General features: G+C 36.1%; 1 long non-coding RNA gene and 1 pseudogene across 1 annotated transcript in view; both read left to right on the forward strand.

Annotated features, from left to right (window-relative positions):
• Positions 1 to 27,315, forward strand: part of LOC143688498 (uncharacterized) — an 88,850-nt gene that overhangs the window by 56,393 nt on the left and 5,142 nt on the right. The window contains exons 3-4 of the long non-coding RNA XR_013178102.1: positions 20,877 to 20,941; positions 25,537 to 25,650. This is a non-coding gene — a long non-coding RNA (uncharacterized LOC143688498). The remainder of the gene's footprint in view (positions 1 to 20,876; positions 20,942 to 25,536; positions 25,651 to 27,315) is intronic.
• Positions 6,972 to 9,480, forward strand: LOC143683023 (serine/threonine-protein kinase 40 pseudogene; annotated as a pseudogene).

Here is a 27,315-nt window from a genome sequence, read left to right on the forward strand (position 1 = left end):
CTAAATTAAACTCCCACTTGTACTGGGCTTTCTCTGTCATCTGGACTTTGCACATGCTATTTATCCACAACATGCAACCTAGTCTTCCAGCCGGTAGCATTTAGGACTTTGGGGAGTATCTTTTTCATCCAGTGACATCCTTGGTCTGGTGCCTCCTATTTTTATAGTTCCCTTGTTTCTACATCTTGCACAGCACCTTTTAAACAGTACACAAGCTGGCTACTAGTGAGTCTCACCACTAGTTTTTAAGTTCCCTGAGTGTCAGCACCATGACTCATGGGACCACCATGAGTCATTGTCCATAAAAATGAACAAAAAATGAAGAGTGTATAATATATATTTTAAAGAATATTGTGCTAAGAATGATAGGTTCATGGCTTGAGAGCATCCTATAACTGTGTAAGTTTGAATAAATCAATTAATTTATTACCTTAAGACTATTTTCTTTATTAATAACTAGGAACTGATAGAGCCAAGGTACATCTTCCTATCTCTTAGAGTCTTTGCTGTAGGATATAGAATGATAAATGAACAGAGTAGGGCAGCAATGAGGAGGGAAGAAAAACTGATTAAGATACCTAGGATAATATGTTCTATCCTTGATATCTAGAGTATCTTAATTAGTACAGTATTTTTTTCCTTTTTTGCTTAAAATTTAGCTTGGTACATTTCTTCACTACCTTGAACTATGTGAATAACCAATACGGAAGGAGACTTTGAATACAAGCCATCCTGTAACACATTCTCCCAAAGATCAGAAACATGCAAAATTTGCTTTTCTTCAGAGGCTGCCTCGACTTCCCCCAAACTCTACCTTCAGATTTGCTGATTAGGCCACGCCTCCAATGGACCTGGATCAACCCGTCCCTGAAGACCAACTACACTTTCTGGAACAAGAGAGGAGGAACTAAAATGGCAGCTAGAGTAACTGGCTGTGACAGCGATACATTATTTGGGAATATTAAAGCTACTATTAGACCTTCATTTGTACTATTCTAGCTATCAAGAATGACAGAAGTCAAAACCACAAGGAGTCACCACGCCCACTGGGATGACTCTAATAACACTAGGTACCTAGTGTTAGCCCATGCATATGGGGATACTGGAACAGTCACACATGTTCTTGGGAATGTAAATTGGTGCAGCCACTGAGGAAAACCATTTGGTGGTTCTTTAAAAAATTAAACATAGGGTTCCCATGTGATCCAGCAATTCCACTCCTAGGTATACATCCAAGAGAACTGAAAATATATGCCCACTCAAAAACTTGTACATGAAGATTCACAGTGGATTATTCATAATAGGCAAAATGTGGAAACAAAACAACCATTAATTTATGAATAGATAAAAATGTGGTATATTGATAAAAAAGAAATGAGGTTCCTACTCCTGCTAAGATATGGATGAGCTTTGAAAATATTATATTAAGTGAAAAAAGATATAATTATATGAAAAGTACAGAAAAGGCAAATCCATATTCAGAAAGTAGATTAGTTGTTTCCAGGGGCTGAGTGAAGGAGGGTATGGGGAAAGACTGTTAATGGGTATGGAGTATATTTTTGGAGTGATGGAAAGAAATGTTGTAGAATTAGATAGTGGTGATGGTTACACAATTATATGAATATATTAAACCACCCAATTGTACACTTTAAAACAGCAAACTGTATGGTATATGAATTATAAAAACAAACAAAATCGAATAAAAGGATACTAGAAGTGGGCTTTATGGCTAGGATTCCTAAATATTGTATATCTTTACTCCAATTTTTTTTTGCATGGGCAGGCACTGGGAATCAAACCTGGGTCTCTGGCATGGCAGGCGAGAGAATACTGCCTGCTGAGTCACCGTGGCCCACCCTAAATCTTTTAAATTGCAGGGATAATACTTTCCAGAAGATTAAAAAAGAAAGTGAGATTATACATTGCACATGTATTTTTAAAGGTATTGCGTAAAGTTCTCAGCAGATGAATTCATGGACTTGTGATACATGGAATTTATGCTTGGGATGCCTATATCTTTAAATGATCTAGGTTTTCACTTAGTAGAAATCAAATTGACATTTATGTACATATGTAAGAGAGATTTTTCTCTACATTTTGTAAAAAATTCTCCTTTAAAATATTAATTACAATAGTAGATAGGTCTTCCTGGTATTTCTTTTATGCAAATCCTTTATCACTTACAATAAATAGACATTTATATTATCTTTCTGAGGAATAAAATGAAAAACAGAGTGGATCAAAATATTGAATAGTTATAGTTGCTACATTGACCTCTAGCTCATTTTTCTCCTCTAGGGGATGTTAATAAGCAATTTCAAGGTTTAGCCTAGCATTCCTTTCATAAATTCACTTTTCTGCTATCTAGCATAATTTCTTTACAAAATCGTCCAAAGACTTAGTAATCTAAAGACTCCAAATGGAATGAATATGATTTTTCTTCATCCTTAAGATAAATTTTCAGTTTACATACATTTCAATGTCTGTGATGTAACAATTTCAAATATCTCAACAAAATAGGTTAAAAACATCTTTTGAATTAAAACAGTAAATACTTTCATTTTCCATGGACATATCTCCAAGGCTAATGCTACTTCAAAGACATTTTAGAGAGCACATAATTTGTATCTCTCTCTTTCTATCTAAAAAATATATATATATATAAATACACACACACAAAAACTCCCAATTCTCTGTGGAACAAAGTGGAAACAAGAACATCCAATCAGACACAGATATATATTTTGTTTGATAAGAAAGCAGTGAATGTTTTTGATATTGTAATTTAATTAAGGCCTTCTAATCTTTTAGAAATAGAGTTTTGAAATAGTTAGATTTTTCTCAAGCTTTAACACAAAAATGTAAATCAATCCAAAATTCATTGTGTAACTGTAGTCCTTAGCTTCAATTGCAACCTGATGTTTTGGTCAAAATTATATATTAAAATCCTCAAAAAAGTGTTGAAATCTGGGTGTCAAAATGGTCATAAGGACAATCATTTGCATTTTACTCTCTTATAAAGAGGTGATGTGTGTGCACCTAAGTTCATTTATAAAGGACCTTGTGGTAGTTTGGAACTATTTATACCCCAGAAAAACATGTTTTTAAAGTCCATTCCTATGGGTGTAAATCTATCGTAAGCAGGAGCTCTCAATAAGGCTACTTCAGTTAAGGCATAGCTCTGGGTGGGTCTTAATCCTTTCACTGGATTCCTTCACAAGAGAATCAAACCCAATGCGAGAGAAAGCACTGGAAGCAGGAAGCTGAAAGCAACTGAACCTGGAGGAGAAGGGAGAGACCCTGCGGTGGAGGAGTCAGGGATTGCAGGCAGTAAGCTTTTGGGAAGAAAGCATTACCCTGATGATGCCTTGATTTGGACACTTTTCTCAGCCTCAAAACAGTAAGTTAATAAATTTCCATTGTTAAACCAACCCATTTCATGCAGCCTAGAAAAATAAAATAGATCTACATTCTTCAATGGAATAGTTTAGTTTGTTTACATGGTGAATTTTCATGTTTCAACTATAGATTATGAAATGAAAAGATAAACTTTTACTTCAGTTATGAAGAACAACAACCACCACCTTACTTAGTCAGGGTTTTTTTGTTACTTATTTTTAAAAGAACTAAAATTCTTCATGTAGTTCATCAAACACCACAAACATCTCTCTAGAAATTAAATAAATTGGATATTGAAATATTCAGTTGTTACATTTTACTAAATTATAATCAAAAGCCAGTTGCATGGTAAAATTGCATAAATGCTAAACCTAAAATTCTCTCATTAGAAATATTTTTTACTATCTAAACTTATATCTGTGTTATGTTTACTATTTTTACAGTTCAGAGCAATGCATAAGTTAGTAATTAAACATCCTCTGATCAGTTGTATTTATCTTCTCATAATTTCATAAGAGTTTTTCCTTTGATGCATAGGATTATTATATCTTTTTGCCTGTGAATACCAAATAACATATGTTAAAGTGAGCACTGTAAAAACATGTGTACATTAAGATACAGTGATATACTGTATCAGAGGTGATACATGACAAACAAGCAGCATATTTTACATTTTGAAATGGATTTTAAACTTTTTTTATTCACATAATTTAGGCTTCAGATTTATTTCTCAATTGCACACTGTAGAATAGCTTCACAACTCAAACAAAACCTTCAGTATAAAAATGACAACCCTTTTGTTTCCACTAAATCCTTGTTCTGTCATCCAATGGCAGCGGGCTTTCCAGTCACGTTCCCTGCCAGTCCTTACCAGTTTGCCAATTACACAAGCTGCTTCCCAGGCATCAGACACAAATTCCACAAGACTGCTGTGCAAGCGTACCCTAATTAACCATCAGTTTAATTAGACAATTTACCGTGTAATTAGCAGGCAATTAGTCAACAGCTCTCAGATCTTATTGACTGCTGTGACAGCCTTTCCTTCTCTGCACATTCTAATACACAACAGCAACCATGTTTCCAGCACTCAAACACTGTACAACATGATTATGGGTGGAGAAGAGGGTAATATTATATAACAAAGGGAAAAATCAATATGTACCCTGTCCAATTACTGAACTGTTTATAAACTTGTCTGTTTCTTAATACTGGAAGTCCAGTACTCAAGATACTTTTGGTACTTTCTTAATAACATCTTAATGAGGTTTATTTTGTTTTAATGTAAAACACTTTGAAATGCATTTACTTCAAATTATTCTCCATGATTGGCTATTCCTACAGTAATTTGAGTGAATTTTCCTCATCTGTGTGTAGGAGACCTACATGATTAAATCCTATTAATGTTAATAGGAATTACAGGCACAAATCCTCACAAACTGATGGAAGGTCCTCTAGGGTTGGTAAGCATTTCCTTTCAGTGAACTAATAAGAGGCTCAGAAACCAAAAACCACAACTAGTTGTTTTAACATTTACATTGACACTTATTAAATTAACATGAAATTGTGTTTTCTTTTTTTTTTAAATGTTTTGCTCTCAGCCCCTTATGTATTTCACGTAACACCCACTTCTCTTTGCAGTGCAATTGCTGACCACTATAAAATACTTATAATTTTCTGGAGATTTCAAGATTGGTAACTAGTGGAACCCCAACAAATATAAGGCAGAATGCTTCTTTATCTTTCTTTCATTTTAGAAGTAGTTGAGAGGAGAATACATTTTGTTGAATTATTTAAAGCTCACAAAATCATTTTAATGGAATGGAACAAAAAGAAAGAATTCATTACCACTCCTTTATAGTTGATTCTCATCTGCATTTTCTGATTTGAACATAAACTACTTATGACAACCAAATTATTTCTGTATTATTTCAACTTTCCCATTAGCAACAGTTCTCTCTCTCATTCTTGCACTCTCTCTCTGCTTTAACTTAAGGGCCTGAAAATTCTTGGCAAAAAGAACAGTAAGTGAAAAGGACATAGAGAGAATGAGCTGACTTGTTAGAGGAGTCGAGAGAAGACCAAAGTGGTAGAACCTTAACTGGTACAAAGTAAAGTAAAGCAGAAGGAGAAGTTCAACAGCCTACAGAGGTATATAATAAAGTGATTTGTACAAGGATTTTGAATTTTTATTTTAAGGCTATTGAAATGTTTTAAGCAAATGAGGGGCATCTGATTCATGTTGTAAAACACCATGCTGGCTTGGGTGGAGGCTGGAATGCAGGGGAAGAGTAGGAGTAGAAGCTGGGAGATGGTTTTAGGAGTTGATCAATATTCAATAAGAAATGATGGTGAATTAGTTAGGGTTCGCTAGAGAAATAGAATCAACAGGGAACACTCACAAATATAAAATTTATAAAAGTGTCTCACGTGACCGCAGGAACACAGAGTCCAAAATCCGCAGGGCAGGCTGTGAAACCGACTAGTCCAACGGAGGGTCTGGACGAACTCCACAGGAGAGGCTCACCAGCCGAAGCAGGAAGAAAGCTTGTCTCTTCTGAATCCTCCTTAAAAGGCTTCCAGGGATTAGATTAAGCATCACTCATTGCAGAAGACACTGCCTTTGGCTGATTATAAAGAGAATCAGTTGTGGATGTAGCTGACGTGATCATGATCTAATTCTATGAAATGTCCTCATAGCAACAGACAGGCCAGCACTTACCCAAACAGACAAGCAGGTCCCACCACCTGGCCAAGTTGACACATGAACCCAACCATGACACATGGCTACTCGGATGGGGGTGGTAATAATTAGGAGATGAATTCCTACATGTAAAGGACACAATTTTAGTGATTTTTCTATTACTTAATAAGTGATTAGATAACTATTCATGTTTTAGTTTGACATGCAGATTGTGATAACTATAACTTTTACTGATGTGGTGTTTTGCATGATACAGATAATTTCACTTCTTTTATTTATTGATTTTTAAAGTAAATCTGTGCATAATGAGAATACCATGGTAAAGCAGCTATTATGGTATTATTTTATAGGTGAACATGCTGTTTAGAGAAATTAAGTAATTTGACAGACACATTACTTAGGACAAAGATGAACCTCAACACTTTCTTCAAACAAAAGAGGGAAATTCTTCACTTGAATAATAACTAATATTATCTACAATTAAAAATTTAAAGGTTTGGGTGGGCCATCGTGGCTCAGCAGGCAGAGTTCCTGCCTGCCATGCCAGAGACCCACGTTCGATTTCTGGTGCCTGCCATGCAAAAAAAAAAAAAGAAAGAAAATTAAAGTTTTATTTTACCCTTCCAGCTTTTTTGCATTCAAGCCTGTTTTCCTCTTCCCAGAGTATAATACTTTAATGTACAAATTTCATTTACCTCTGGTACCTTACCATTTCTCCTTTCTTGATCAAAAGAAGGTTTCAGGTCAGGTGGCGGCGCCGCAGCCATGGAGGGAGGCGGTGGCGGCGGCTGCTCGGGTGGCTGCGCTGGGAGGCGGCGGTAAGCGGCACCCACGCCCCCGGCCCGGCCCTGGCTCCCCGGGACGGAGAGTCGAGCAGCCCCGGCTCCGGGCTACGGACTATGGGCGAGCAGCGCTGAGCACCGCGGGAAGAGCTGAGAATGAAGCGGAGAGCATCACACGGAGGAGCTGGAGAAACGTCGGCCAAGGCGAAAGCTCTGGGAAGTGGAATTTCCGGAAATAATGCCAAGAGAGCAGGACCATTTGTCCTTGGTCCCCGTTTGGGCAACTCGCCAGTGCCAAGCATTGTGCAGTGTCTGGCAAGGAAAGACGGCACGGATGACTTCTACCAGCTGAAGATCCTTACCCTCGAGGAAAGGGGGGACCAAGGAATAGACAGCCAGGAAGAAAGGCAAGGCAAGATGCTGTTACACACCGAGTACTCCCTGCTCTCCCTCCTCCACACGCAGGATGGCGTGGTGCACCACCACGGGCTCTTCCAGGACCGCACCTGTGAAACTGTTGAGGATACGGAATCCAGCCGAATGGTTAAGAAAATGAAGAAGCGCATCTGCCTCGTCCTCGACTGCCTCTGTGCACGTGACTTCAGCGACAAGACTGCGGACCTGATCAACCGGCAGCACTACGTCATCAAGGAGAAGCGGCTGAGCGAGCGGGAGACGGTGATCATCTTCTATGACGTGGTGCGGGTGGTGGAAGCCCTGCATCAGAAAAACATTGTGCACAGGGACCTGAAACTTGGAAACATGGTGCTCAATAAGAGGATGCACCAGATAGCCATCACCAACTTCTGCCTTGGGAAGCGCCTTGTGAGCGAGGGGGACCTGCTGAAGGACCAGAGGGGCAGCCCTGCCTACACAGTCCCGACGTGCTGAGCGGCCGGCTGTACCCGGGCAAGCCGAGCGACATGTGGGCCCTGGGCGTGGTGCTCTTCACCGTGCTGTACGGCCAGTTCCCCTTCTACGACAGCGTCCCGCAGGAGCTCTTCCGCAAGATCAAGGCCGCCGAGTACACCATCCCCGAGGACCGGCGGGTTTCTGAAAACACCGTGTGTCTCATCCGGAAACGGTTGGTTCTAGACCCCCAGCAGCGCCTCGCTGCTGCCGACGTCCTAGAGGCGCTCGGTGCCATCATCGCATCTTGGCAGTCCCTGTCATCTCTGAGCGGGCCTTTGCAAGTGGTTCCTGACATCGATGACCAAACGAGCAACGCGGACAGCTCCCAGGAGGTGAAAGTGACAGAGGAGTGCTCCCAGTACGAGTTTGAGAACTACATGCGGCAGCAGCTGCTGCTGGCTGAGGAGAAGAGCTCCATACACGAGACCCGGAGCTGGGTGCCCAAGCGGCAGTTTGGCAGCGTGCCCCCCGTGCGATGGCTGGGCCACAACGCGCAGCCCATGAACCCCTTCGATGCCGCCATCCTGGCCCAGCGCTACCTGCGGAAATAGGACAGAGCCGCCTCCACCGAGGCACCTGCACCGTCCGCCGCCTCCTCCCGGCCCCCAGCCAGAGGCCCGGCTGTGGGGGCCCTTGGGGCCAGGCCCCATAGTGCTGAGCTCTCCCCAACGCAGGCATGGGGACAGGTACGGGGACAGCCCAGGTCACACACGGGGTCAGCAGAGGTACCACATGGCTACCTTTCGGAATGATTGCCTGATTGTTTGGTTTTTTTAATCTGAGAAGCCTAGATAACTAATCTGCTTTTAATCATGACGTTTTAATCTAAAAAAAAAAAAGGTTTCAAAATACAATGCAAACATTTGTTTATTCACCCACTTAAGAACCACATAGTAAGTGACTACCTACCTCATGCTAGCTATTTAAGAAAATTCAGACATTTTTGTGGCAACCCCACAGAACTCCAATGATCAGGAGCATAACTGACCAAGCTCCATGCTTGCATTTGTGCTGTGACCATGCTTCCCATGGTCTGTTCCCAGCCAACCACAGAGAAAGGCTATAGCTAAAGCAATTCACCCCTGAGAGACACAGGGGCTCCCTGATGTCTTTGCTGAAAACTACTTAGTGTACAAGGTACTTTGGGATATTTCTAGCTAACCCTCTTTCCTTCTGTCTTTCACTTAGAATCCGATTTAACAGTTGTGTCTTATGGTTGGCTCCATCTATATTTTCTTTCATAGGCATTACACCTAATAGAATCCTAGCATGTTTAATTGCATCTTGTTTCTTGGAGGACCTTGTCATGGTCAGGTTCATGTGTCAACTTGGCCAGGTGGTGGTACCTGTTTGTCTGGTTGGGCAAGTGCTGGCCTGTCTGTTGCAATGAAGACATGTCATAGAATTAAATCATGATCACATCAGCTGCATCCACAACTGATTCCATTTGTAATCAGCCAAGGGAAGTGTCTTCTACAATGAGTGATGCTCACTCTAATCACTGGAAGCCTTTTAAGGAGGATTCAGAAGAGACAGGCTCTCTTCCTGCTTCTGCTGGTGAGCCTCTCCTGTGGAGTTCATCCAGACCCTCCATCGGAATCATCGGCCTCACAGCCTGCCCTGCAGATTTTGGACTCTGCATCCCTTTGGTTACATGAAGCACTTTAATAAATTTTATATTTGTGAGTGTTCCCTGTTGATTCTGTTTCTCTAGAGAACCGTAACTAACACAGACCTGGACTAAAATAATCCTGCTACTAGTAAAAAAGTTACATGATATCCACAAAAGCTATGGGTAAAAAATCTCAGTTTGAGAGAGATTTGGTAAAATGCAAGGATTTTTTTCATAGCATGTTTTCATGAAGTTAATTTTATCAATAACAAATTCAATATAGATTTGAGTAATGTAGCAGAAAATTAAAATGTTAATTTTGATTGGGACCCTAAGGGAAATAGAAATCAGTTACAAAAGTAAATTTTCCTCTTGGAGAAATGTCCATGGAGATGACAAGAATGTGCATAGAGCACTCATATCCTTATCCGATAAGGGTGCAGAAAAGAGTTAGGAATGTTGCACACAATAGAAATGATCTTTTGAAGTGTGCTGATGGTTCCATCTCAATCCAAGCCCCAGGAGAAAGAGGAGCTGAAGGAAGCCCCTTAAGGGGTATTGATATGTGTTCCTTTCAGTTTTCTTTCATATTTTGTAGGCTGGTGTACAGGAGAAAGTGTCTCACTCTTCTTGCTTGATACATCTGTACTGTGAGAACCAAGTTGTATGCTGTTGGAAGTTGAAAGGAATGTAACTAAAGGAAATGTAACTACTTCTGGACCAGCCTGCACTTCTAGGATTTTTCAGTGGATATGGGATATGTAAGAGTCTTCTGTGGACTGGTTGAAGAATCCATATAAAAATAAGGGAGGACGGGCCATGGTGGCTCAGCAGGCAGAGTTCTCACCTGCCATGCTGGAGAACTGGGTTCGATTCCCAGTGCCTGCCCCTGCAAAAATAAATAAATAAATAAATAAATAAATAAATAAATAAATAAATAAGGCAGTGTGAGGTCACCTTAAGTTATTTTCAGTAGGAATTCTCAAGAAGGCAAAGTCTCAGCATGGAAAAGCTAAAGAAGTCAAAGAGTTCGTAGGTGTTGTGCAAGGAGTAAGCTATGACCAATGCATCAAAAGAACTATAGGTCAGAGTTTCCTAGAGATAGAAAGTATTTCCAAAGAACCCATAAAAGCACTCATGAGAAAGAGTTAGCCTAAATAAAAGTCTCCTAAAGAAGAATATTATAGTTCTATATGATTATATTTATGCTAACAATTTAAATTGGTTCTCAGGGGTTAGTGATATTTACCAAATTCATATTTTCAATATGCTGAAGAGTGTTGTACATCCCAAATTACAATTGTCTTGCTGATTAACCTAGGGAACTAGTCAATCAAGAGGTACTTTCTGGCTCCACTATTTGCAAACCATTCTATCATTGCCTGAAGTAACAGGACCTCCCTTCCCAAGGCTTATATACAGGCTAGGAAAAACAGAAACAAATCCATAAAGATTCATTCAACCTGAACTGTATAGACCATAAACTCTATAATAGTTCAGAGCACAGAGAGAAGACAACCATGGGGTGAGGTAGCTACAGAGGTCATCACTGGCCTTAAAAGATGGTTTGGATATTGATCATCATACAAAGACAGCTGCCTTCTGGTACAGATGATGCAAATATAAGTCAAGTGAATAGACTAGTTTAATCATAAAAGAGGATGTGTATGGGAGAGACATGGAAGTTGTTTAAATGGTGGCTGGAAGTGATATGATTAACATTAACTCCCAAATTGAATTATGTGATTCCCCCCATTTGAAAATCTCTTCAGATTTATTGTCTATATAATCACAATTAAACTCCTAGTCTAGAAGGCCTTTTCTACAATCTCTATAGCTACTTATACCATCTTATGTTACATTATGCTGAATCTTAAATATTTTTGTGCTCTCATTTATGAACATAGATTACTACATGCTGTCTCTTCTGCCTAGAAGACAGACATAGCTCAAATGTGAAGCCATTTTCCTTAACTTTTAAACAAAAAAGGAAAATACTTTTTACTCTAAGAAGCTCTATTGCCTCATGTCAACATCCAGTCATTTTTTGTCTTTTCATTAATTGCTTTCTGAACTAGAGTTTAAGTTTTTCAGACCATAGACCATTTCTTTATACATACATAAAGAATACATATGTTACATATATATGTGTGTGTATGTATATATATATGCACACAAACACGATGCAAGCACATATATATATACACACAACACACATATACATACTACATGATTAGGGCCTAATAATGTTTGCTGAGTGAATTAAATAAAAAAAGAAAGTAAATAGAAACCATTAGCAAGAGCTCTCAGGATTTTTTCCAATCTAGTCCATTTACCTAAAAGTGGCACTTTACTTGATGGCAAATTTCAAGTGAATTTTAATTTTTATTAGAGAGGAAATTTGGCAGACGAGAACTGAGAAATTATTCCAGACATATGAGATATTGTGGAAAAACATGCAAATGAATAGGCAGAGCAGGATAAAAAGGGCAGTAGACATAACTGAAGTGAGAGAAGCAGATGGGGAGTAATTTAAGAAAAGGTAATTAGTGTGTGAAAGGGTAGTCGGGCTAAACATTTCATTAAAAAAAACAGTATCTTTCTTCAGCATCTAATAACACCTTATTTCAAAAGTAGTGGTGATTGGCTATGAAGCAGTGCAAAATAGAAGGAAAAGGAGTGTAAACAGAACTGTGACTTTAGTAAAACTGAATAGATCTTGCAATAAATTAGCTGATGTAGACCTTAACAAAAATTTGAAAGTTATCACTGAGTTTCAACATTAAATTATTTAAACAGTATGTAAATATTGTTTTTATTTCCTTTTCTTTTAAAGAAGGTAAAGAGTATCCCTACTTACGAATGACTTTTTAAAATCTTGTTAAAAACCAACAAAAACAAAACAAAAAGAAAACAAAACAAAACAAAAAACCCAAAGTCAAAGAAGGCATTATGGAACTTAACTCATGTTAATTTCAACCAAAAACTATATCATCGTAACAGACCTACAATATGGATACCTTTAATTAGCTGTATTTTAAATCTCCAAAAGAGTTATGTGAGACAGGATGAGAGTAAAATCAGTTTCTCAAAGAGCAAGACTGTTCTCTAAGGAAATTTACATTAGTCATAATTATCAGAATTTTCCATTAACCTTAACACCAGTTGCTCTAAGGAAAAAAAGTTACTGAGTAAGAGGTATTTTCCATTACAAGTTAGGTTCTTCTAACTTGATCAGCTAGCCCAGATCAAAATTTTACACATCAATTTATATTATCAAAAGTCTACTTGAATCTCACCTTGTCTATTCTACCAAAAATGATTAACTAATTAACAAATGTGAAATCACAGTCTGAAAAGGAAAAGAGGTGAAGACGTAATTATATTGGAAAATTTAGAATAAATCGAAGGGGTCCAGGGCGTGATGGGTTGGAAAATAAAACTATCCTTTATACTCAGTTTCTCCCTGATGGAAATAGATTCTCAAAATAAGAAATGACGTCAGGGTAAAGATCAAATGAAGGGTGTTCTCTAGGATACTTTGTTAAGATCTTAGAAAGATTTAAGAAAGATCCTAGTAGATTCTCTCAGGTAGACAATAGGGATTCTAAATATCTTAAAGGCATTGTATCATAGCCACAGAACATACCCAAAGAAAAAGGTTTTTTTTCTCAAAAAGAATTACGGGTGTACCTTCAGGACATGGATTGGCTCTTAATAGATTCACAAGTTCTTAAGAGCATTTTATGATATCACTGACAGCCACAGTTAAAAGAGACCATTCAAAATGATAAGAGAAATAGAGAACCTTAGCTTTCTATGGGTAGGCATGAATTATAAAAGCTACTCAGCTAATGATATGGGCCATTTCTTAAAAAAAAAAAATTCAGAGGATAGAATCAAGAGCCCAGGGGGCACAGGCAATAGTTTTAAGAGATAATGGATTAGAGAACAATTCCAAAGGAGCAGAAATGGGCCCAAATCAAGGAACATTCTCTGTCCCTATAGTAGGGGGCTTGACAGTATGTGCCCAAATGAATTTTGAAATTGCTATGGCCTAATGACTGCTTTGCACTTTCTCTTTCTCCTATCTGTGAATGAGAGCATCTACTGTGGTTATCATGACCATATGATTTTATGTTGGGTGGTAGATGACTTGTCTTTCCCCATCACAGAATCCTGGATGAGGAGAAGAAGTCTTACATGCATTTGTACCTGATACACATCAAAAGATCACTGATGTTGAACCTAATGCCAGGATTGGATGATATTTTGGGTGTCTTGAGAAAGGGTGGTTTCCTTTTACATATGAGGAAGAGGATATGAATTACCAAGACCAGAGGGTAGATTAAGACAGGCTAGTTCAAAATTGGTAGTAATAATTTTTCCTTACTGCATGCATGCATCTTTGCAATATGATCTAGTTGTTATTCCTATGAATAAAAGTATATGGCATTTCCCTGCATCTTGATTCTGAGATTGCCTCAAGATCTGCCTTGATCAAGAGAATATGGTGCAAATAACAATGTGTGATTGTTGAGCCTTTGCCTCAAGAAATCTTCCAACTTCCCCTCTTGTCCTCTTGGAATACTGCCACTGTGAGCAAGCCCAAGTTAGCAATCTCGAGGACGAATCACCGTGAGATGAAGAGAGAGAGAGGCCCAGCCATCTCATCAATGATAGAAAAAATGGAAGTCCCAGACACATGAGTGAGGCCACGTTGCAAGGACCCAGGGAATCCTCCAACTGACTGCAAATGCACGAGTGAGCCCAGCATATACCATGGGAGGTGGAGGAACTGCTCTTCTAAGCTCAGCCTGTATTGCCAGTGCATATAATTGTAAACAAATAATTAATTTTTTTAAGCCCTGGGCAATTTATTTAACTTTGCCAGCCTATCACTCTATTAAAAAAAAACAAAAACAAACAACAAAAAACCCTCTACCTTATAGGGATTATGAGTATTGAATGAGAAATTATGTGAACAATGTGAAAAACAATTTTGCAATGCCAATACATTCTAGTACTCACAAATAGTTAATGACAACAACAACAACAATAACCTTTAATGTTAAAAAAACATATCCAAGATAGTGATTTAGAGGTAGCTGTGGATAGAGAGTGGCATCTCTGAGACCAAAACTCTTTTCCCTGCATTACCCTACCTTCCACATTTGTTAGCCTTTCTATAGGGTATATGTTTAGTTGGAAAAAAATCAACCATATTTTAATATCAACAATTATTTATGTTAATAAGTTAAACTACTTTATCCATGATATCTCAGAACAGATGGAACTTATTAAAAGGCACACTTAGAGGCAATGAAAGGAAGATATTTGAAATATTAGATCCTTCCATAGTTACAAAAGGCTGCCTTAAGGATCTAGCATATTATTTGTTACTAAAATGACTCAAGAACAGGTTATATTTCTTCTATAAGGCTACTGACATATGAGCTTAGATATTTTGGCCAGATTATTTTTATTTACTTTCCTAATATTGTATGATAGTAGTCTGCTTTCTCAAATATTTTTTGCATTTTTAAAGGCTAAGGGCAACAGCTTAAGTCTTAAAATACAATCCATACATTCAGAAATTCCTCTGATGTTTTCATTTTTAAACATGCAGATGTACTATACATTACATCACTAAAGCAATATAGGATGAGAAAATTTGAAATCGGTCTTTTCTTCTTTGAGATCAATATTCAAAACAGTTAATTTTTTTATGTGTTGTCTGTCCAATCGTGTGAAAAAAATAAATTCACTATGCTGAACTTTTTATTGCCCCCAAGAATCTATTTATTTGCTTAACTCATTTCTCCAACAAATATTTATGAAACTTTTATCAAAGTCTTTTTGTACTCTAAGCATCCTGTTATGATAAGGTAATATTTTATGGAAACAGCTAAAATCAAACTTTGACTCCAAATAAGTGAAGACTCAAATATTTCTTGGGTTTTAATTTTAGTTTTCAGCATTTTATGATGATTTCAGAATGTATGCACATATTTACCTAACATCTGATATTTATTGAAACAAAATATATGTACTCAAGATATTATTAAAAATCAATCATAAATCTACTTTGATATCTATATATTGTTTACAAATGAAATGAACTGTTGGGGGTTTGGATTTTATTTCAGATAGTAATAAACACTTCCTTGTAATTTTGTTTAAGTGTACAGTGATAAAGGCATATATATATATACATATATATATATATAATTCAGCATTAAATATTATATATCTGCAGCATGTAATCTGTTGTTCCCTGCAAGGACAAAATTTATGGAGATAATCAGCAAAAACAAAATGTTTTTATCTATTTCCTTTCAATATAATGAAACCACAGATCAAGAGGTTTTTATATAAAGTAAAAGCATTTCTAATATTTCTAGCTAAACACACCATTTATCTGGTGTGTTATGATAATTTAGCTTTACTTTTTTCTTAACTGGTTGATTTATCCCTGACTTCTTTTCATTGAAGCTTGAACCCAAAATATATTTAAAGAGAAAAAATATATGAGATTATATTTTAAATACCATTTTATCATTTCAATTAAATATAAACTAAATCTCGAGAAAAGCAGTCTAAGGATTTTGTGACATTTTTTGGAGGAAGGGCAGCATTAATAGGGGCCATCTTTGATGTTATTTAGCACAAAAGCAAACCCAGATCTTTTTCTATTTGACATTAAAAATCTGATAATTTGCCTCCCTAAAGAAAAGCACACACAGCTTTTAGACAGACTGCACAGTAAAGAATAATAATATTTTTGTTTACTGAGTTATCAACTGGCATTTCACTGTAAGTCAATGGCCTATCATTGCTACAGCATATTAGACCTCAATCTGGCACCTACAAATGTCAAGAGTATAAAAAAATATATAGGATGAAAAATATAGGATGAAAATCAAAAGCATGTTCCAAATTCCCCCCAAAATAAAAATAAATAAATAAAAAAGGAAACAAAGTTCACCTACACATATTTGCCAAAGAGATCAGTGCAATACTCAGCTGTCAATCTAGAAAAACAATGAGGGAGCCACACTGTCAGTAGGACAGGATAATATTTCCAGCAGATGTTCAGGCAGGGCTCTAATGTTTACTGATCTCCCTTGGTAAGCACTTAATTTCTTTATCATATGCAGGCTTGGCAAATCGTACTTCATCAAAACTGTATTGTGAAATATTAATATGTCATATGATAACAAAACTCCATAGAATAACCTTTGTCATACTAAGAACATCCAAATTTCAAATGTCAAGATTCTGCATTTTAATACATTTTAAATAGCTTCTTGAATTGGCATAATAAATGATAACAAGGCTTATTTAAATTGGTATGTTAAAATGTTACACAAATAGGTAATATTTTAATAGACATATTTGTTAAGAGGCTGTGGGATAACCATGCATTCGTATACTGAGTTGTACAGCACAACGTTTCATCAATAAGAAAGCACAGACATTCATAAGACATAATTATATTCTTACAAAAGTTTTAATCACTAATTACAGCCAATATAAGAAAACAACAAAAAATTAGCTCTCTTTGAAGCAAACTGACTACTTTGTAAAATCATGAATGGAGCAAAAATCATGGTTTGAAAATGGCAATATATAAGCTCATGGTGTTATCATTATTTTTGTCATTACAATCTGCACAAATATGTTTAGAATACTTTTTTTGCACAAATACTTTGTTATGCCCACTATGAAAGAAGATAAAATAGAGCTTCTTAAAATCCCCCATCATTATGTTTCACATGCCAAATTTAATTTGCATTTGTTTATAACTCTCCTTTTGAACCAGCATCACAAACTTCTGAATTGATAGATTAAATTCAAATTGGAGGTTGAGAAGGAAGTCGGTGTCTACATTTATTTCTGCTGGTGATCCTATTAAGGGCAACTGCTTCTAGGTTACTGAAAGAGACAACATCTCAAATCAATGCATGTCACCAACAGAGTAAAGACAGATGTCTCTGATTAATCAGAATTCAATTTTTATAAGCAAAAAACCCCAGCAAATTGAAAGCAAAAATTTTTTCCTACAATTCTTCTCTTGTGCTCATTAGCCTCCTAATATCATTTATATATAAAAAATTTAAATAGAATAACAAATATATAGCCATTAAATGCTATCTGGGACTCAATTTTAACCAATAGATTAACCATTTAATGATGGCATCACAGTGGCTCTTAATGGACAAACTAAAAAAAGACAAATATATCATCAATATTTCATACTGGTTGTAAACTCACTGTATTCTAAAACTGAATCTACTGTGCTACATTTGTTTTACAATATTTTAAATAAAAGTATTTCTAAATTTTCAACCAATTCACTTGAAAATGAACTTCCCCTTAGCTTAATAATTAAAAATCAAAATATGCAAAAAAGTATATTTTCATGCACTTTTTTCCCTAACTTTTGAGGAGTCTCTAGATTTCCTTGACCACATTTATACATAGCATCTTGTAAAGCTGTCAGAATAAGACAGCCGTAATGGTTAAGCCATAACAATGCCAGCTATTGATCCTAGGAAGAGGAAAAAGAGAGAATGTGTTTAATGGGGCATGTTTGTTCTCTATTATTTTCTTTGCCTAAGGATAAGGCTGATTTAAATAATGACACCTTATTTTCAGTCACTAGATTCATAGATTCTAATGCATCAATTATTACTAACTACCAGTTAATACTAAATACATTGATAGATTTAGCATCTACAATTTCATCAATAAAAGGACTAAGAAATGTTAAATTCTGCTGTTCTTTTCCAATTCAGAACCTTAATAAGGATGCAACTTTCTATTGGATAAATCATTCTACTTTGAAAACATGCATTTGCTCTTTTTTAAAAAAGTTAAATGTGCTTTCATATTGTAAAGAATCAATCTCAACTTTAATATCTAGTTCATTTCTACTGAGTATACCCAGTTTCAGGATGAGGACGAAGTTGTACTACTATGTGAAACTCAAGGCATTTACATTTTAAGGCAAGTTTATAGATTCAAAGATTCAAGAACAATCTTATTTACAACCAGAACCAATGATACAGTGATTCTTTTTGACATGAACCAGATGTCAGGATTTTGTAGAAGGTGCCTACTATCTCTCTAACTTTGAATTCAGGTGTGTGCTCTCAGTCACACATATCCAGAAATCACAAAACTACTAATAATATCAAAATTAACATGCATTCAGTTGTGATTATGAAAGGAAATAGTCACTTTTGCATTATATATATTTTGATGCTCTCAAGACAATATAAAATGAGAAAACATATGCCATCCTCCACCCCCATGCCTTGGAATAGAAAGAATGGAAAGAAAGTAAAGTCTAAAGGGCAATGATAGGTCTTGTCAATAATTTAATCACTATTATTTCTGAGTGAAAAATATTTCCTATATAATATTAGTGCCCCAGTAAAAATGCATGGTGGACATTTAAACATGACTTTAAGTATATTTTCTTACCTTATCAAGAAAAAAAGTTTTCATCAAAGCAAAAGCCCACCCAGCTTCAAATGCTCATCGAATCATTGATGCACTGGTGGTTGGAGTTGCATTAGCAAGACCAAAAGGATTTGTGAACTTCAGTCCAGCCATTTCCACAAAATGTCCACTGTATCAATTGGCATATAAAAGATAGGCAGATCAGGCTTGGCAGAAACTGAAGCTCCATATTGTGACTGTAAAAACACAAACAAAATAATTGTTCTTGCATCACATCTGATTTATCCCGATAATCTCTTATGAAAATCTCTTCAACACAGCGTTTGAGTTCATGTAGATTTAATCATTCTGTTCACAATGATGAAAGATGGGGAAAAAATCAATTAGCAATGAACCAAATTTGTATAATACCATCCTTTTCTAATTTAAAAGACAGTATGGAGAGTATTAACATCAGTAATATCAAATAAATAAATATGCAAAAACCTCTGTTTAAAATATACTGAGATACAAATGTATAAGGAGAAAATTATAGAATTTAACTCCCTGGTCTCATTAACCAGGATCTTTGTACTTAATTTGTGGAAATATTTTCAGTGCTCAGACATATGAGCCACAAATCAGGAGACCTAAATTGAATCTCCCAGTAATCTTACTACTGTTGATATGGTTTTAGGAAAGTCACCTAACTTGTCCATGTCTTTTCTCTATAGTTTTCAGAATAGCAGCAGGTATGCTGGTTGCCTAGTCCCTGTCTCATAGGGATATTGGAAAACGTACAAGACCATAAGCCATAGAGAGACATCTGATTTGTAAAGTGGGTACAGCATTCACGTGCATGAGGGGAATCTGTTTCTTCAAGTACCAAACAGTACCTAATAGATAATTTGTTGAACAAAGTCTTCAAGTGGTACTCAAAAAGCTTTCATTGAGAAAGTTCACCTTTCTCAAATGATCAGTGTAATGATGGTATCTTGTAGGGTTATGAGATCATTAAATGAAAACGTCATGCAAAGTGCATGCCACACTGAAGCATAGTAGGTGCTTGCTAAATGTAGGCCCCCTTTCCTTCTGGAGAAGTTATTTAAAAATCTCATCAGGCCTTTGTAAAGTCTCTCTCTGTGTCTGTCTCTTTCTGTTTATCTATGAAAGACAAAACTGGCAAATATGAAAAGGATGCTTTTTTGTTCAGCAAAATTGGTTACTGAATGGACAGGGCAAGGTAATTCAAAAGTAAGAAAGCATTTCTCTTGTGAATCATCACTCAAAAGAAAACTTATTTGAGTAGAACTTCAATTTTACAAGAGTGTGCCTTGTGTAGATACAGATTGCCATGACTTGCTTAGAAATTATGTCTTGCCCTTCAACATTTATAATGTAAAGCAAAGTTCACTAGATATGTAAAAAGGCATCAAGTTTGTCAAGCAAAAGACTAGTATATCTTTTTTATCTGCAAAGAAGTACCTGATGGCGTGGCGTCTTCAAGCTACAGCAGGCACCTTCTGCCAGGGATGTGTTAGGCATCCAGGCACATTTCTGAATACTGGTCAGTATTGCAAACATTTGGGTTATCTGTCCTCACACAGGATCACAATGCTATTGAAAGGATTATTGTCAAAGATAAAGCTATCATGTATAATGTAGGGAATAAGTGTGTGTGAGTATGAGTATGTTCAGGTATGGTTGTAGAAGAGAACTCATCTTTGATGATATTTTCTTAGCTCTGTTTAATCATGATTTAAATTAAAATAATAAAGATAGATTACACTAAGGTAGAATTTTCTGTCACCAAGATTTGATTGATACTGAGAAAAACAGAGAAGCATGCTTTCCTTGTTTGGAGAATCTTAGAAACAACACTTGGAAAACTTCTGTCTGATGCTGTAGCAGAAATATTTGTAGTCCCGTATTCGGCATGAGGTGACATGGATGACACTACAAGGTTTCTCCTTGTTTTAGGGCTTTTTATTGAATCATCTAATATCCTTTCATTTTGCAGATGAATTTGTTTCTTCATAATTGTAACTGCATATGGCACTAGGCAACAGTCCAAGTAGGGAGGAGGTATGTATATATATATACATATATTTGTAGTTCAACTTACTTTCTTCATTTGTGTAAGTTAAAAGTAAACTAGATATTGCTCTGGAATTCTTAAGAAGGTTGTTGCCTTAATATTTAGAAAGGAAATGACTTGAACAAACTATATAAATGTTCCTTAAGCATCAAACAAACAAAAGAAAACACCAAAAGCAAAAAAATAAACTCACAAAATTCTCTTAAATGAGGATAGCTTCTTGCAAAATACATTCTTTTCTTTTAATGACAAAAATGCAATTGACATGTATGTGCACCTGTATATGCATATAAACTGAAATCTTCAATCTATTAGGCAGATATTTGTTTCATCCTTTGCAAACAAGGCTATTTTTTGTTCTGTTGTTGTTACACTCAGTGTAACAACTGAGTGGTGTTACAACAGCACAGTCTGTTCAGCATCACAATGTACAGATACCCTAACAGATGCCTCCTTTTCTGTGGTTTAAAAGCTTGTTCTTTCTGCACCTTTGCTTGGGGAGCTCATGTATCTCAAGTTTAAGCTCTGACCACAAAGCTATTTCTTCCCAAAACTTAGTCTCAAGCTCCAAATTCAGATGTCCAAGAGATTTTAAGAACTTTTGGCCATGAATGCTTTGCCCTTACTTCAAGTTCAACCCATTCAAAATGAACTTCATTATATTTCCTTCTAAAGAAAATATGGTCTGGATTTTCAATTTCAGAAACCATTTTTCTTCCAGTTATCCAATATTGTTAGTAAATAAAAACACACAGAAGCAACCTAGATGTAGAACAATGGATTAGTTCCATAATTCCTTAATAATACAACTGTATGAAGGAATGCTATGCTGCCATTAGAAATGATGCAGGAGAAAATAATGTGTTGGCATAAGGTGTTCAAAATGTACCAAGTGAAAAAAATGGGTTAATATTATATGTAAGTCCAACATTTTTGGTAAATTATATCTATATATAATATAGCTATAATTTTTGCTGCATTTCTCCATTTATTATAAAGAGAAAACAACATGATAAACAGAGTTATCGCTCAGAATTGGGGTTTGAGATGCTTTTTATTTTTAGAGGTTTATTATGTTTTTTATATTCTCAGTGTGAACCAAAATTTTAAAGTTACGAATTTTTTTTTAAAGAATGATACACTAAGTTTACTAAGTGAGGAACAAGCTAAATAGATGGCTCTTTAGCATCTGCCACAGATTGTCCCAATCAACCTTTTAGGTTTTATTTGTAATTATTCATACAGGTGAAAACATTTAGAATTAAAACAATCAAAGAGATGAGCTACCTTCAAGGCTTCATTTTACTAAGAGGGAACTAAAGCCAAAGGAGGTTCAGTGACTAACTGTAAGTTACTCAATTAGTGGTAAAGCCACAATAAAATAATTTTCTGTTTTTATTTTCATTACCTTAAGCCACTATTCAAAAACAAAGATTTCAATTTTTCTTCCTCTCAAATATTTTTTGCCCCCCCCGACACTGCACCTTTAACAGGTCATTTTTCTTCTCCATTTACTGAAAAGCTACCCATTCTTAAGCCTTTCCAATTCACTATAGCCAAATTTATTACTTGGAACTACTTCTAAGGCAAATACATCATTATATATGTATAAATTATATTGAAAATATTTGGTTTATGTTTAAGCTTTGGCTTACTTAAACTTCCCCTTATCATTGAGGAAACAAAGGGCCAAATTTCTTTATATTGCATATATCATAGTTTCCTTAATGTGATACTAAAATACATGGAATTTAAGGACAGTTCCTCAAAATAATAAAAAGCATATATGAAAACCCACAGCTAACATCCATGATCATACACAAAAATTAACTCGAAATGGATCAAAGATCTTAAAATAAGAGCCAAAACTATAAAACTCATAGAGGAAAGCATAGGTAAGCATCTTCAGGACCTTGTAATAGCCAATGGTTTCTTAGACTTGACACTCAAAGAAGAGGAATAATAGGAAAAAAATAGATAAATGGGACTTCATTAAAATTAAAAACTTTTATGTGTCAAAGAACTGTATTATGAAAGTAAAAGGACAAACCATAGAATCAGAGAAAATATTTGTAAGCAACATATCTGATAAGGGTTTAATATCCAGAATAAATAAAGAAATCCTACAATGTCACCACAAAAAGACAAATAATACAAATTAAAATGAACAGATTATTTGAATAGATATTTCTCCAAAAATGGAGAAATGCCCAGAAAGCATATAAAAATTTGCTCAGCATCATGTGTCATTAGGGAAATGTAAAGCAAAATCACTATATACCACTTCACATCCACTAGGATGTTTATTATTTAAAAAATGGAAAATAAGTGCTGGAGGAGGTGTGGGGAAATGGGAACACTTGCTCATTGTCGATGGGAATGTAAAATGATTTAAGTGCTGTGGAAAAACAGTTTGGTGATTTCTCAGAAAGCTCTCACCACATAACCCAGCAATCCTGCTTCTAGGTATATACGCAGAAGAATAAGCAGGGGATTGAACAAGTATTTGCACACCAATGTTCACAGCAGCATTATTCACAATGGCCAAAAGACTGACGTAACCCAAGTGTCCATCAACCTATGAGTGGGAAAACAAAATGTGGTATACTCGTACAATGGCCTGCTATTCAGAAATAAAAAGGAATAAAGTTTGGTTACACGTGACAACACGGATGAACCTTAAAGACACGACACTGAGTGAAATAAGTGAAACACAGCAGGAGAACTATTGTATGATCTCTCTGACAGGAAATACATAGAATAAGCAAATTCACAGAGTCAGAAACTATAATACAGATTACCAGGGACCAGGATGGGAGTAGAGGATGGGTATTGACTACATAACTGGTACGGAGTTCCTGTTTGTGGGATTGGACAAGTTTTGGTAATGGATGGGGGTGATGTTAGCACAACATTGTTAATATAATTATAATTAACACCACTGGATTATATATTTGAATGTGGTTAAAAGGAAATTTTAGGTTGTATAAATGTTACTAGAATAAACATTTTTGAAAAACATGACTACATAACCAGTGATATCTAATGTAAACTATGGACTATAGTTTATAGTATAATTATAACATAATTTTTCATCAATTGTATGCAAGAAAGGCACCATACTTATTTGAAGTGTTAATAATAGGGAAAACTGTGTGTGGGTGGAGTGAGGTGCACACAGGAACTCTGTATCTTCTGCAAGGTTTTTATGTGAGCCTACAACTGCTCTAACAAAAATCAATCAATCAATCTGGATTTTGCCAGGACCTTTTGGTTTTTCAAAATGCATATAATGAAGAAAAAAAAGGAAAACTACAGAATCAGAAGAGTCTAAAGTAATAAAAAAAGTGAAATAAGAATGGGAGGAGTGGCAAAAAAATAAAGACAAAGGGAAAGAATATATACCCAGCAGATTTTCAGAATGTAAAGATAAAAACTAGCATCTTTTTTAGAAGCCATTTCCAGTCATGTGACATATTAAAACTGAGATAGATGTGGATAGGTGAGTTTTTTTTTTTTTCCAATTTTGCTTTATTTCTCCCGTCAGCATGTTTTGGGGGGAGAGTAAAGCTTTTAGTCACTTCCAGTTGATTTTTTTTTTAATTAACTCATGACATCAAAGACCGAGCAGTCCCAAATTTATAAGAACTACATTTATTTTGTTTCATTTCATTCCCATCTGCAAATTCCTTCAAGGCTATTTACTACCTAAAGAAGGAAGTATAAACTCATTAGTATTATATTTTTCCATCATCTGCTTCTACCCCTGCACCCCACCCCACCTACATTTCTAATCTCTCCTCTTGCCACTCCTCCAGCCATCTTGCCCTTCAATTGATTAAATGCGTATTTCTTAAACAAAACAATCTCATTAATGCATCTATACAGTAGCTTTTTAATTTTTTTCTGAAGTATTCTTTTCTGCCTAGTCTGTCTGTTTTCATAATTCCAACTAATCCTTCAAGAGGCAGTGCTGGCATCCTCTCCACTGGGAAGCGTCTGTGACTCAGCACAAGCAAGGTCATTGCTCTGCACTCGTTTGCCTTCAAGAGGCAGTGCTGGCATCCTCTCCACTGGGAAGCGTCCGTGACTCAGCACAAGCAAGGTCATTGCTCTGCACTCGTTTGCTCGCATCTGTGTCTGTCTCCTGCTTCATTTAATTTCAGCACCATGGATAAAATTCGGTAAAAAAAAAAATCTCAAAATGTATGTTGAATGTATCAAACCAGTGATCTTAGGTACTTAAATCTTTTTATATCAGTCTTCAGTTAAGATGATAAGTTTAGATGAAATAATAACAAGGTTCATTCTAGATATATAAAATAGAGATCCTAAAATTCTAATGAAGAGTAACATTCAACTTTTACTTCTGGAAGACTGTTGAACTGGCAAAGGCTCTAAAAAGAGCCATCTAGTGGCAAAGGTTAAGTAACTGTTCTGGGCAATTCAGTTACTATATGATAATATGTGCATTCTATAAGTCAGTGATAAAGTGGCATGAAAATATACCAAACTCAGATTTCTCACGGACCAGCCTAACATGAAATATTTTTTCCTGCCCTCCCTGAATTTTGACTTCCAGTTTAAAATGGATTCCTTTGGTTGCAAGTAACAGAAACTAGTCTCAGGTGGTTATTATGAGGATACAGGGGTATCTCAAGAAACACAAGCAGAAATAAAACAGGACATCAGAAAGGTGAGAAATGATGGTGGATAGCCCTAAGATCTGTCTCTATTCTCTGCACATCTGTGTTACTCTTCTGCCACATGGCTTCCTCTGTTTCTTGATCCATAATAGCTCAGCTGATTGCCAACTTACAGGCCTAGCCCAGTCCATTCTGAACTCTGCATATTAGAAAGATATGGGGAGGGCGGGCCACGGTGGCTCAGCAGGTAAGAATGCTTGCCTGCCAAGCCTGAGGACCCGGGTTTGATTCCCGGTGCCTGCCCATGTAAAAAAAAAAAAAAAGAAAGATATGGGGAGTTTTAAAAACTTCTGCTGTCCAGGCCAGACTCCATAGTAATTGTATCAGAATCTCTGGAAGTGGGACTTAAACATTAGTTTTTGTTTTGTTTTTCTTAAAAAAGCTTCCCAAGGGATTGCACTGGGCATCCAAGTCTAAGAACCAATTCTCCAGCCATGGATAGAGACTTGCCCTAACTCTTATTTCTTAGTGAGAGATTCTGGTTTGGCCATGCTCACGTTGGATGTTGACTTCCATGAGGGTGACACTATGCAAATGAATGGCTGTACTATCCTGTTCAAAACAAGTAAGCATTGTTGCAAGCTGGGCAGATACTCCAAAAGGGGCTCATATGGGTCCCTTCATCTGATTACAAAATATCAGCTGTGTCAACTACCAATATGTTGTCCAAATATCAAGGCTTAGTACAAAAAAATAGCACACTTGCTTTATTCTCAAAATCAACAAGATAGGCATCAAGCATTGTATTTACAAATAATATGTGCTGTGCCAGACCCCGTGATGGGTGTTTTGTACTTATTCCCTGTTTTTGATCCTAAGAATTCTTCAAGTTAAGCATTCTGTTATTGAAAATGAGGAAAACGAGGTTTGTCCAAAGGTAAGCAGCTGACCAGTGATACAGCAATACCTAAACCCAAAGCCTGCATTTTCTACATTATATCAAGAGTCCCACATCTACATCAACATATTTTTTAATAAAATATTAATATTCTAAAAACACACATGGCTTGAAATTATTCCTGATGGTTTGAGTGCATACATGAATACTCAAGATTCTAAAAGTACATAGCACTTAGATATTAATAGGATACTCAATCACAATACCTTCCTTTTGAGAATAGAAATAAAAACAAATATGATCTTAAATTATAATGGCCCTTTCTTATATTATTATTCTTTACCACTAGTATTCTTCCAATGGCTGGGTCATGGTATTTTAGACAAATAAACTTACATGTATCATGGATGTTTTATTAGAATGAATTTTTTTATAAAATAAAGAAAATCACTGTTAAAATCACTGTTAAAAAGGAAGAATAGCAGTGGTGTTATGTTTGATTGAAAAAGTGAAAATAACCACTATGTTCCATACAATTTAAAATATCAAACAGCTTTCACTTAATCATTTCATTTATATTTCCTTGTGATATAACTAGAGTGCCCCCTATCTCAGGGTACAGCTGGTCTAAAAGCATCCATTCTGAGATTATTTTAAAGCAAAGGACAAATAATATTGTGTTCCTACTTATGGCTAGAATAATTCAAGCTCCATTACTTTGCACTCTGAAGAAAAGTCTATCGAGGGAAAAAACTTGCAAAGAAGAAATGAATTTGGGTTAGTTGCTTTCATAGTGGAAAGGCCTAGGTAGAGTGAT

Source organism: Tamandua tetradactyla, chromosome 1 (assembly GCF_023851605.1).
Source record: "Tamandua tetradactyla isolate mTamTet1 chromosome 1, mTamTet1.pri, whole genome shotgun sequence".
Taxonomy (NCBI): Eukaryota; Metazoa; Chordata; class Mammalia; order Pilosa; family Myrmecophagidae; genus Tamandua; species Tamandua tetradactyla.